This window comes from Zea mays, chromosome 2 (genome assembly GCF_902167145.1).
Source record: "Zea mays cultivar B73 chromosome 2, Zm-B73-REFERENCE-NAM-5.0, whole genome shotgun sequence".
In the NCBI taxonomy this organism is placed as follows: Eukaryota; Viridiplantae; Streptophyta; class Magnoliopsida; order Poales; family Poaceae; genus Zea; species Zea mays.
The window spans coordinates 232901965-232912195 of record NC_050097.1 but is presented as its reverse complement, the minus strand read 5'-3'; positions in this window follow the sequence as shown (position 1 = coordinate 232912195).

Below are 10231 nucleotides of genomic sequence, written 5' to 3'. Positions count from 1 at the left end.
AACATACTTTTTGGCGACTCCGCTGGGGACAACACATATAGACCTATCAAATCGGCCCTCAATGGCCGGTTCAAAAGATAGCTCTGAGGTTTCCACCAGCAATATCATCACACCGACATGGGAAGCCTTGCCGGCTGAAGAACAACTTCTGTTCGAGGAGCGCCAGGAGCAGCTGATCCAAGAAGCAAAGGCGAAGTTCCTAGCTGACTTCAAAGTGGACAGGAACAACAAAGTCGTTCGGCAACGGGCGACAGATCTGGCTTCGCTCCGACCTACTACGATTACCCCAAATGTAAGTAGCACCAACGAACTCCAATCTCTTAAAGCTTACATAGACGAACAGCGAGAACAGATGCAAAATATCATAGGGGTTATGCAAAACGATTGTAGGAGACTAGTACGTGCATTTGATAAATCTAGTATAGCAAATTTTCCTTCACACGAGGTTGAATTAGGAGATAATACACGTAATACATCGGCTAAAGGTTGTCACGACCAGTCACAACCCCCTTATGGGATGCCGATGGACACGTACCCTGAGCAAACGCAAATCGGCAGTAAACCAGCCGATCTACACATGTCCGGACCGTCCGCTCGCGAGCGCGGACCGTCCGGGTCAGCCACAGTCGGGCCCATTTTTAATGAGTTACCTAGACACGCACCCGAGCCACCACATAGGGCACTGAATTTAAACTATCCAGTCGGACGGTCCGCATACAACGACGGACGGTCCGCATATAATCACGGACGGTCCGGGTACGTATCCGGACAGTCCGCGCATGAGTCTTTTGAGGGGGATTATTACCTGAATCCTCGCCCGTCCCAACAACACTTCCCATCACATTATGCAATGCACCAGCCCATTAATTCAGGATCCAGAGCCCAGGAAAGCTTCCCGGCCCCACCTAGAAGGCCGGAAAGAAACGATCAAACATATGAGCCATATAACGCAAATGGAAATGCACCACGTAGCTCAAACCAATGGGGGGAACGACAACATACTAACATGCAACCAACCCCACCTATGTTTGACCAGAGAGCCGGTGGTCTTGCACCGGCTGCCATTGGTATAGTGAGGGAAGAAATAGCCGGGGCGTTCCGAGATAAGCTCGGAGTAAGCATGATCCCTGGGGGGCAATCATATCGGAAGCCTTATGACAGCCGATTTGATCACCACCCATACCCACAGGGAACTAGGATACCCGAGTTTGCAAAGTTTTCAGGTGACCAAGGAAAGAGCACGCGTGAGCACATAGGCCAGTTCCTAGTACAATTAGGAGAATTGGCTGACACCGAAGCATTCCGTGTGCGTTTATTTTCATTATCCTTAACAGGGACTGCATTCACATGGTATGCCACGCTCCCTCCTAATTCCATTTTGTCATGGGGAGACTTAGAGCAAAAATTTCATGAACACTTCTTCTCTGGTGATTATGAGCTAGATTTAGTAGACTTAGTGACCCTACGACAAGAAAAGGATGAATCGGTTAGTGATTATATCCGGAGATTCCAGGATACGAGAAACCGATGCTTTCAAATTCATCTAACAGATAAACAACTGGCGGGAATAGCCTTTGATGGATTGCGCTATTATTTAAAAGAGAGATTAGAAGGCATCCAGTTCTTTACTCTAGCACAATTACATCAGAGAGCTTCGGCTTGTGAAAGCCGAAGCAAAGAACTAGTCAGAACGGTTCATCATAATGTCCCTATAGTAGAACACAATCAAAGTAGTTCGGACGATGAATCAAAGAAAGTTTACACTGCCGAAATAGTTTGGCCCGAGCAGGCCAAATCTTCGGCTTGCTACTCCTTGCAGTCAGTTCAAAAGGAACGACAAGAGGAGGTTAAGTTTACATTTAATGTCGGCAAATGTGATAAGATATTCGATGAATTACTAAAAAATGGTAACATTAAAATTGATTATATCGTTCCACCTACCGACGAACTAAAGCGTCGCGCATACTGCAAGTGGCACAACTCATTTTCACATGCCACTAATGATTGTAATGTGTTCCGACGACAAATTCAATCGGCCATTAATGAGGGACGATTGAAATTTCAGGAGGACACGGAGCCCTTCCCAATGAATGTGATCGACTTTAATGGCAAAAAGGTCCTAATTCGGCCCAACACAGCCGATAAGGGCAAAGACAAAGAAGTCATCATCGGCAACGCACGGGAGGCCGATGGAAACAACAAAATTTCTTGCAGGAAAGTGATGGCCGAAAAGACTCCCGATGGAGGGGAGACACTGAAGGTAACCATCACAAACTCCAGCGCTGGGGGGCAAGCACAGACAAGGGGATATGCGCGAGAACCCATACTACGCATCGCGGACGGTCCGGTGTCTAGGCGCGGACGGTCCGTAACAGCACCGGACGGTCCGAAGCGTTCCGACGGACGGTCCGGCAACGTCAAAGAGCCGCGGCAACCACGTACCTTCAAACCACGACGACCAGAAATAGGTACGTGGAAAACTAACACATTCAAGGCAACTGGTCGGTTGGTAAAATCTAGCCCGACCTTTGATCAATTATTGTCTAAATATGTGAAAAAGAAGGCTGGCTCCAGTGACCGGCCACCAAAGGGACCTCGCTTACCCACCCAGGTGCGACGGCAGGTTAGGCCGATTGGACCACCACACCAATCGGAAAGGACGAAAGGTCATAATGTTCAATTAAGACCTAACGTACCTGCATGGACACCTCCACCACCATATCCACCTATGCCATATCCATATACATACATACCTCCACCATATCTCCCAAATCAAATGTGGGGCATGCCACCATATCCATTTGGGATGCCACAGTACCCCGCTTGGGGGGCACCCCAAACATCTGTATTCAATAGGTTGACACCTCCAGTACAAGACCGATTGAGAGCCCCTCAATCTGGTCCACGAGCACAGGCCTAGCAAGATTGCCGAACAACTCAGCCCCAAAGGCTGACTAATCCGGCAGGGGGACATACAGCTATAACCTCCAACAGTACGAAAAAGGGAGAGGTCATTAAAATAGGAGCGACAGATGTCGTCGTACAACAAAATAACGAAGGGCCGATGATTTTTGGTGAATCGGCCAACACAAACAAAAAAGAAAGTACGACTGTCAATAAAATAGCCGATCCAAAATACTTCATGCCCCGATGGTGTCCATCGGGATTGACACGATCGCAAAAGCGAAAATTACAGCGCCTCAGAGCAAAGGAGAATCAGGAAAAAGAGGCAGAAAGAATATTCAATGACACGCATCCGCAGTATCCGCCACCGCAAAAGAGATGGAGACCAAAGGACGTTGAGAAAAGTCAAACGGCCACAAAGATAGTAAATAAAACAACAACTGTGCATCTCTCTGCAGGTATGGTAGACTGTCCGGCTATAAAGGCCGGATCATCTGCACAGGACGCGGACCATCCGACCCCTGAGGCCGAACCATCCGCACTACACCAAGACACCTCCGACGACGTACCGACGCCCATGGAGGAAGACAACCTGCAAGGAGAAGACCTGGTCGACTACGGAGCTACGCCAGAACACTTAGAGAATTAGGAAGGCAAGGTGACGAATTGGTCAGGACCAGTATGACGCTCGGCGATGTTGGGACTGACAGTTCGATCAAATCTAAAGGGATCACTGATAGTCGCCTAGAGGGGGGGTGAATAGGGCGAAACTGAAATTTACAAATATAAACACAACTACAAGCCGGGTTAGCGTTAGAAATATAAATGAGTCCGCGAGAGAGGGCGCAAAACAAATCGCAAGCGAATAATGAAGTGAGACACACGGATTTGTTTTACCGAGGTTCGGTTCTCGCAAACCTACTCCCCGTTGAGGAGGCCACAAAGGCCGGGTCTCTTTCAACCCTTCCCTCTCTCAAACGGTCCCTCAGACCGAGTGAGCTTCTCTTCTCAAATCAAAACCGGGAACAAAACTTCCCGCAAGGGCCACCACACAATTGGTGCCTCTTGCCTTGATTACAATGGAGTTTTGATCTCGAGAACAAGTGAGAAAGAAAAGAAGCAATCCAAGCGCAAGAGCTCAAAAGAACACGACAAATCTCTCTCGCTAATCACTAAAGCCTTGTGTGGAATTGGAGAGGATTTGATCTCTTTGTATGTGTCTAGAATTGAATGCCTAGCTCTTGTAAGTGGTTGAGAAGTGGGAAAACTTGGATGCAATGAATGGTGGGGTGGTTGGGGTATTTATAGCCCCAACCACCAAACTTGACCGTTGGCTGGGTTGTCTGTTCGATGGCGCACCGGACAGTCCGGTGCACACCGGACAGTCCGGTGCCTCCTGCCACGTCATCACTGCCGTTGGAATCTGACCGTTGGAGCTTCTGACTTGTGGGCCCGCCTAGGTGTCCGGTGCACACCGGACAAGTACTGTTGGCTGTCCGGTGTGCCAGCATGGGCGATTCTGACTCCTGCGCGCGCTGTGCGCGCATTAAATGCCGCAGCAGGTAGCCGTTGGCGCGAAGTAGCCGTTGCTCTGGAGTCGCACCGGACAGTCCGGTGCACACCGGACAGTCCGGTGAATTATAGTGGACGAGCCGTTGGCTTTTCCTAGGGATGGCAATGGGTCGGGTTCGGATCGGGTATGGTAAATACCCGCCCGTGACAATACCCGCGGGTATTACTCATACCCGCCCGCAACTATACCCGCGGGTAGAATTTTGTACCCGTGCCCGTACCCATCGGGTATCGGGCGGGTATCGGATACCCGCGGGTATAATTACACTCCACACAAATAAAACACATGGTTGACAAATGACAAGGTAGAACAAAAAAACAAAACATAATAAATCTGATTATTGTTACAGGAGCAAGCTGCAAGCAATATATGAGTATATAGAGTTTACACTTGAACCAAACTTTAAAGTATTCAATTCAACAAAACAAGAAAGGTCTCTTATTACACAAACTTGGACTGTTGGGCAGCCAGCAAGCAAAGAACAAAAATAGCATTACAACAATAATATTGCTACTGCTTGCTGGCTGCTCAGGCGTGCAGCAGTGCTGCTACTGCTCAAAGCAAGGGACGTCGGACGCCGACGAGGAGCAGGGTCGGCACTTCGGCAGTTGTACGCCGACGAGGAGCAGGGCAGTGCGGCAGGTGGCTGGGGCGGCAGTGCGGCAGCGACAGGTGGCTGGGGCGGCAGGACGGCAGCTCGACGCCGTATGCCGACGAGGAGAAGGACAGGAGCTTTCTGCTTTCTGGCGAAGATGCGTGCGGCGGCTGGTGCTTCTGGCTTGAGTGCTTGACCGCTTGAGTTTGTGTTGTGCGTGAGGTTGAGGTGAGAGAGAGACTAGGGTTGCTGGTGATTGAATAAAAGACATTGTCACATTGGGCTGGGCCGGCCGGTTTCTAGTGGGCTGAAAATTTCGGATATCCGCCAGGACCCGCGGGTAAAATGTTAAACCCGTACCCGACCCGATTTTATCACGGGTCGGGTATGGATAAAACCCGCGGGTTAAATTTTATACCCGAACCCGAAACCGACGGGTCGGATATCCGTGGATATCCGAACCCGCGGGTAAAATTGCCATCCCTAGCTTTTCCCGAAGCTGGCGAGTTCCTGAGGCCGACTTCCCTTGGCGCACCGGACACTGTCCGGTGTACACCGGACAGTCCGGTGAATTATAGCCGAGTGCCTCTGGACATTCCCGAAGGTGGCGAGTTGTAGTCTGAGTCCCCCTGGTGCACCGGACATGTCCGGTGGCACACCGGACAGTCCGGTGCGCCAGACCAGGGGTGCCTTCGGTTGCCCCTTTGCTCCTTTGTTGAATCCAAAACTTGGTCTTTTTATTGGCTGAGTGTGAACCTTTTACACCTGTATAATCTATACACTTGGGCAAACTAGTTAGTCCAAGGATTTGTGTTGTGCAATTCAACCACCAAAATTATATAGGAACTAGGTGTAAGCCTAATTCCCTTTCAATCTCCCCCTTTTTGGTGATTGATGCCAACACAAACCAAAGCAAATATAGAAGTGTATAATTGAACTAGTTTGCATAATGTAAGTGTAAAGGTTGCTTTGAATTGAGCCAATATAAATACTTACAAGACATGCATGGATTGTTCCCTTTTATTTTTAACATTTTGGACCACTTTTGCACCACATGTTTTGTTTTTGCAAATTCTTTTGTAAATTTATTTCAAAGATCTTTTGCAAATAGTCAAAGGTAAATGAATAAGAGTTTGCAAGGCATTTTCAAGATTTGAAATTTTCTCCCCCTGTTTCAAATGCTTTTCCTTTGACTTAACAAAACTCCCCCTAAATTGAGATCCACCTCTTAGTGTTCAAGAGGGTTTTGATATATCATTTTTGAAATACTACTTTCTCCCCCTTCTTGAACATAGAAGAATACCAATTGAAAATACTCTTTGAAAAACTAAGTTTTTTCAAATTGGAAATTGGTGGTGATGCGGTCCTTTTGCTTTGGGCTCATACTTTCTCCCCCTTTGGCATGAATCGCCAAAAACAGAATCATTAGAGCCCATGAAGTACTATCTTCCCCTTTGGTCATAGTTAAATGAGTTAAGATTATACCAAAGACGAAGTCCGGTCCTTTTGCTTTGGGCTCTTACTCTCTCCCCCAAAGACAAGGTCCTTTTCTTGGAGCGATGGCGAAGGATGAGTTACGGAGTGGAAGCCTTTGTCTTCGCCGAAGACTCCAATTTCCTTTCAATACACCTATGACTTGGTTTGAGATACACTTGAAAAACACATTAGTCATAGCATATGAAAGAGATATGATCAAAGGTATATAAATGAGCTATGTGTGCAAGTTTAGCAAAAGAAATTTCTAGAATCAAGAATATTGAGCTCATGCCTAAGTTTGGTAAAAGATTGTTCATCAAGTGGCTTGGTAAAGATATCGGCTAATTGATCTTTAGTATTAATGTAAGAAATCTCGATATCTCCCTTTTGTTGGTGATCCCTAAGAAAATGATACCGAATGGCTATGTGCTTAGTGCGGCTATGCTCGACGGGATTGTCGGCCATTTTGATTGCACTCTCATTATCACATAGCAAAGGGACTTTGGTTAATTTGTAACCGTAGTCCCGCAGGGTTTGCCTCATCCAAAGTAATTGCGCACAACAATGGCCTGCGGCAATATACTCGGCTTCGGCGGTAGAAAGAGCGACCGAATTTTGCTTCTTTGAAGCCCAAGACACTAAGGATCTTCCCAAGAACTGGCAAGTCCCCGATGTGCTCTTCCTATTGATTTTACACCCCGCCCAATCGGCATCCGAATAACCAATCAAATCAAAAGTGGATCCCCGAGGGTACCAAAGCCCAAACTTAGGAGTATAAGCTAAATATCTCAAGATTCGTTTTACGGCCGTAAGGTGTGATTCCTTAGGGTCGGCTTGGAATCTTGCACACATGCACACGGAAAGCATAATGTCCGGTCGAGATGCACATAAATAAAGCAATGAACCAATCATCGACCGGTATACCTTTTGATCCACGGACTTACCTCCTGTGTCGAGGTCGAGATGCCCATTGGTTCCCATGGGTGTCTTGATGGGCTTGGCATCCTTCATTCCAAACTTGCTTAGGATGTCTTGAGTGTACTTCGTTTGGCTGATGAAGGTGCCCTCTTGGAGTTGCTTCACTTGAAATCCTAGAAAATACTTCAACTCCCCCATCATAGACATCTCGAATTTCTTTGTCATGATCCTACTAAATTCTTCACATGTAGATTTGTTAGTAGACCCAAATATAATATCATCAACATAAATTTGGCATACAAACAAATCATTGTCAAGAGTTTTAGTGAATAAAGTAGGATCGGCCTTGCCGACTTTGAAGCCATTAGTGATAAGGAAATCTCTTAGGCATTCATACCATGCTCTTGGGGCTTGCTTGAGCCCATAAAGCGCCTTAGAGAGCCTATAGACATGGTTAGGGTACTCACTGTCTTCAAAGCCGGGAGGTTGCTCAACATAGACCTCTTCCTTGATTGGTCCATTGAGGAAGGCACTTTTCATGTCCATTTGATAAAGCTTAAAGCCATGGTAAGTAGCATAGGCCAATAATATGCGAATTGACTCAAGCCTAGCTACGGGTGCATAGGTTTCACCGAAATCCAAACCTTCGACTTGGGAGTATCCCTTGGCCACAAGTCGAGCTTTGTTCCTTGTCACCACACCATGCTCATCTTGCTTGTTGCGGAAGACCCATTTGGTTCCTACAACATTTTGGTTAGGACGTGGAACTAAATGCCATACCTCATTCCTAGTGAAGTTGTTGAGCTCCTCTTGCATCGCCACCACCCAATCCGAATCTTGAAGTGCTTCCTCCACCCTGTGTGGCTCAATAGAGGAAACAAAAGAGTAATGCTCACAAAAATGTGCAACCCGAGATCGAGTAGTTACCCCCTTATGAATGTCGCCGAGGATGGTGTCGACGGGGTGATCTCGTTGGATTGCTTGGTGGACTCTTGGGTGTGGTGGCCTTGGTTCTTCCTCATCCTCCTTTTCTTGATCATTTGTATCTCCCCCTTGATCATTGCTATCATCTTGAGGTGGCTCATCTTCTTGATTTTGTCCTTCATCAACTTGAGCCTCATCCTCATTTTGAGTTGGTGGAGATGCTTGCGTGGAGGAGGACGGTTGATCTTGTGCATTTGGAGGCTCTTTGGATTCCTTAGGACACACATCCCCAATGGACATGTTCCTTAGCGCGATGCACGGAGCCTCTTCATTACCTATCTCATCAAGATCAACTTGCTCTACTTGAGAGCCGTTAGTTTCATCAAACACAACGTCACATGAGACTTCAACTAGTCCAGTGGACTTGTTAAAGACCCTATATGCCCTTGTGTTTGAGTCATAACCAAGTAAAAAGCCTTCTACAGCTTTAGGAGCAAATTTAGATTTTCTACCTCTTTTAACAAGAATAAAGCATTTGCTACCAAAAACTCTAAAGTATGAAATGTTGGGCTTTTTACCGGTTAGGAGTTCATAGGATGTTTTCTTGAGGATTCGGTGAAGATATAACCGGTTGATAGCGTAGCAGGCGGTGTTGACCGCTTCGGCCCAAAACCGGTCCGGTGTCTTGTACTCATCAAGCATGGTTCTTGCTATGTCCAATAGAGTTCGATTCTTCCTCTCCACTACACCATTTTGTTGTGGCGTGTAGGGAGAGGAGAACTCATGCTTGATGCCCTCCTCCTCAAGGAAGCTTTCGATTTGAGAGTTCTTGAACTCCGTCCCGTTGTCGCTTCTTATTTTCTTGATCCTTAAGCCGAACTCATTTTGAGCTCGTCTCAAGAATCCCTTTAAGGTCTCTTGGGTTTGAGATTTTTCCTGTAAAAAGAATACCCAAGTGAAGCGAGAATAATCATCCACAATAACTAGACAGTACTTACTCCCGCCGATGCTTATGTAAGCGATCGGGCCGAATAGATCCATGTGTAGGAGCTCCAGTGGCCTGTCGGTCGTCATGATGTTCTTGTGTGGATGATGAGTGCCAACTTGCTTCCCTGCTTGGCATGCGCTACAAATCCTGTCTTTCTCAAAATGAACATTTGTTAATCCTAAAATGTGTTCTCCCTTTAGAAGCTTGTGAAGATTCTTCATCCCAACATGGGCTAGTCGGCGGTGCCAGAGCCAACCCATGTTAGTCTTAGCCATTAAGCAAGTGTCGAGTTCAGCTCTATCAAAATCTACTAAGTATAGCTGACCCTCTAACACTCCCTTAAATGCTATTGAATCATCACTTCTTCTAAAGACAGTGACACCTACATCAGTAAAAAGACAGTTGTAGCCCATTTGACATAATTGGGAAACAGAGAGCAAGTTGTAATCTAATGAATCAACAAGAAAAACATTGGAAATAGAATGGTCAGAAGATATAGCAATTTTACCAAGACCTTTGACCAAACCTTGATTTCCATCCCCGAATGTGATAGCTCGTTGGGGATCTTGGTTTTTCTCATATGAGGAGAACATCCTTTTCTCCCCAGTCATGTGGTTCGTGCACCCGCTGTCGAGTATCCAACTTGAGCCCCCGGATGCATAAACCTACAAAACAATTTTAGTTCTTGACTTTAGGTACCCAAATGGTTTTGGGTCCTTTGGCATTAGACACAAGAACTTTGGGTACCCAAACACAAGTCTTGGAGCCCTTGTGCTTGCCCCCAACATATTTGGCAACTATCTTGCCGGATTTGTTAGTCAACACATAAGATGCATCAAAAGTCTTAAATGAA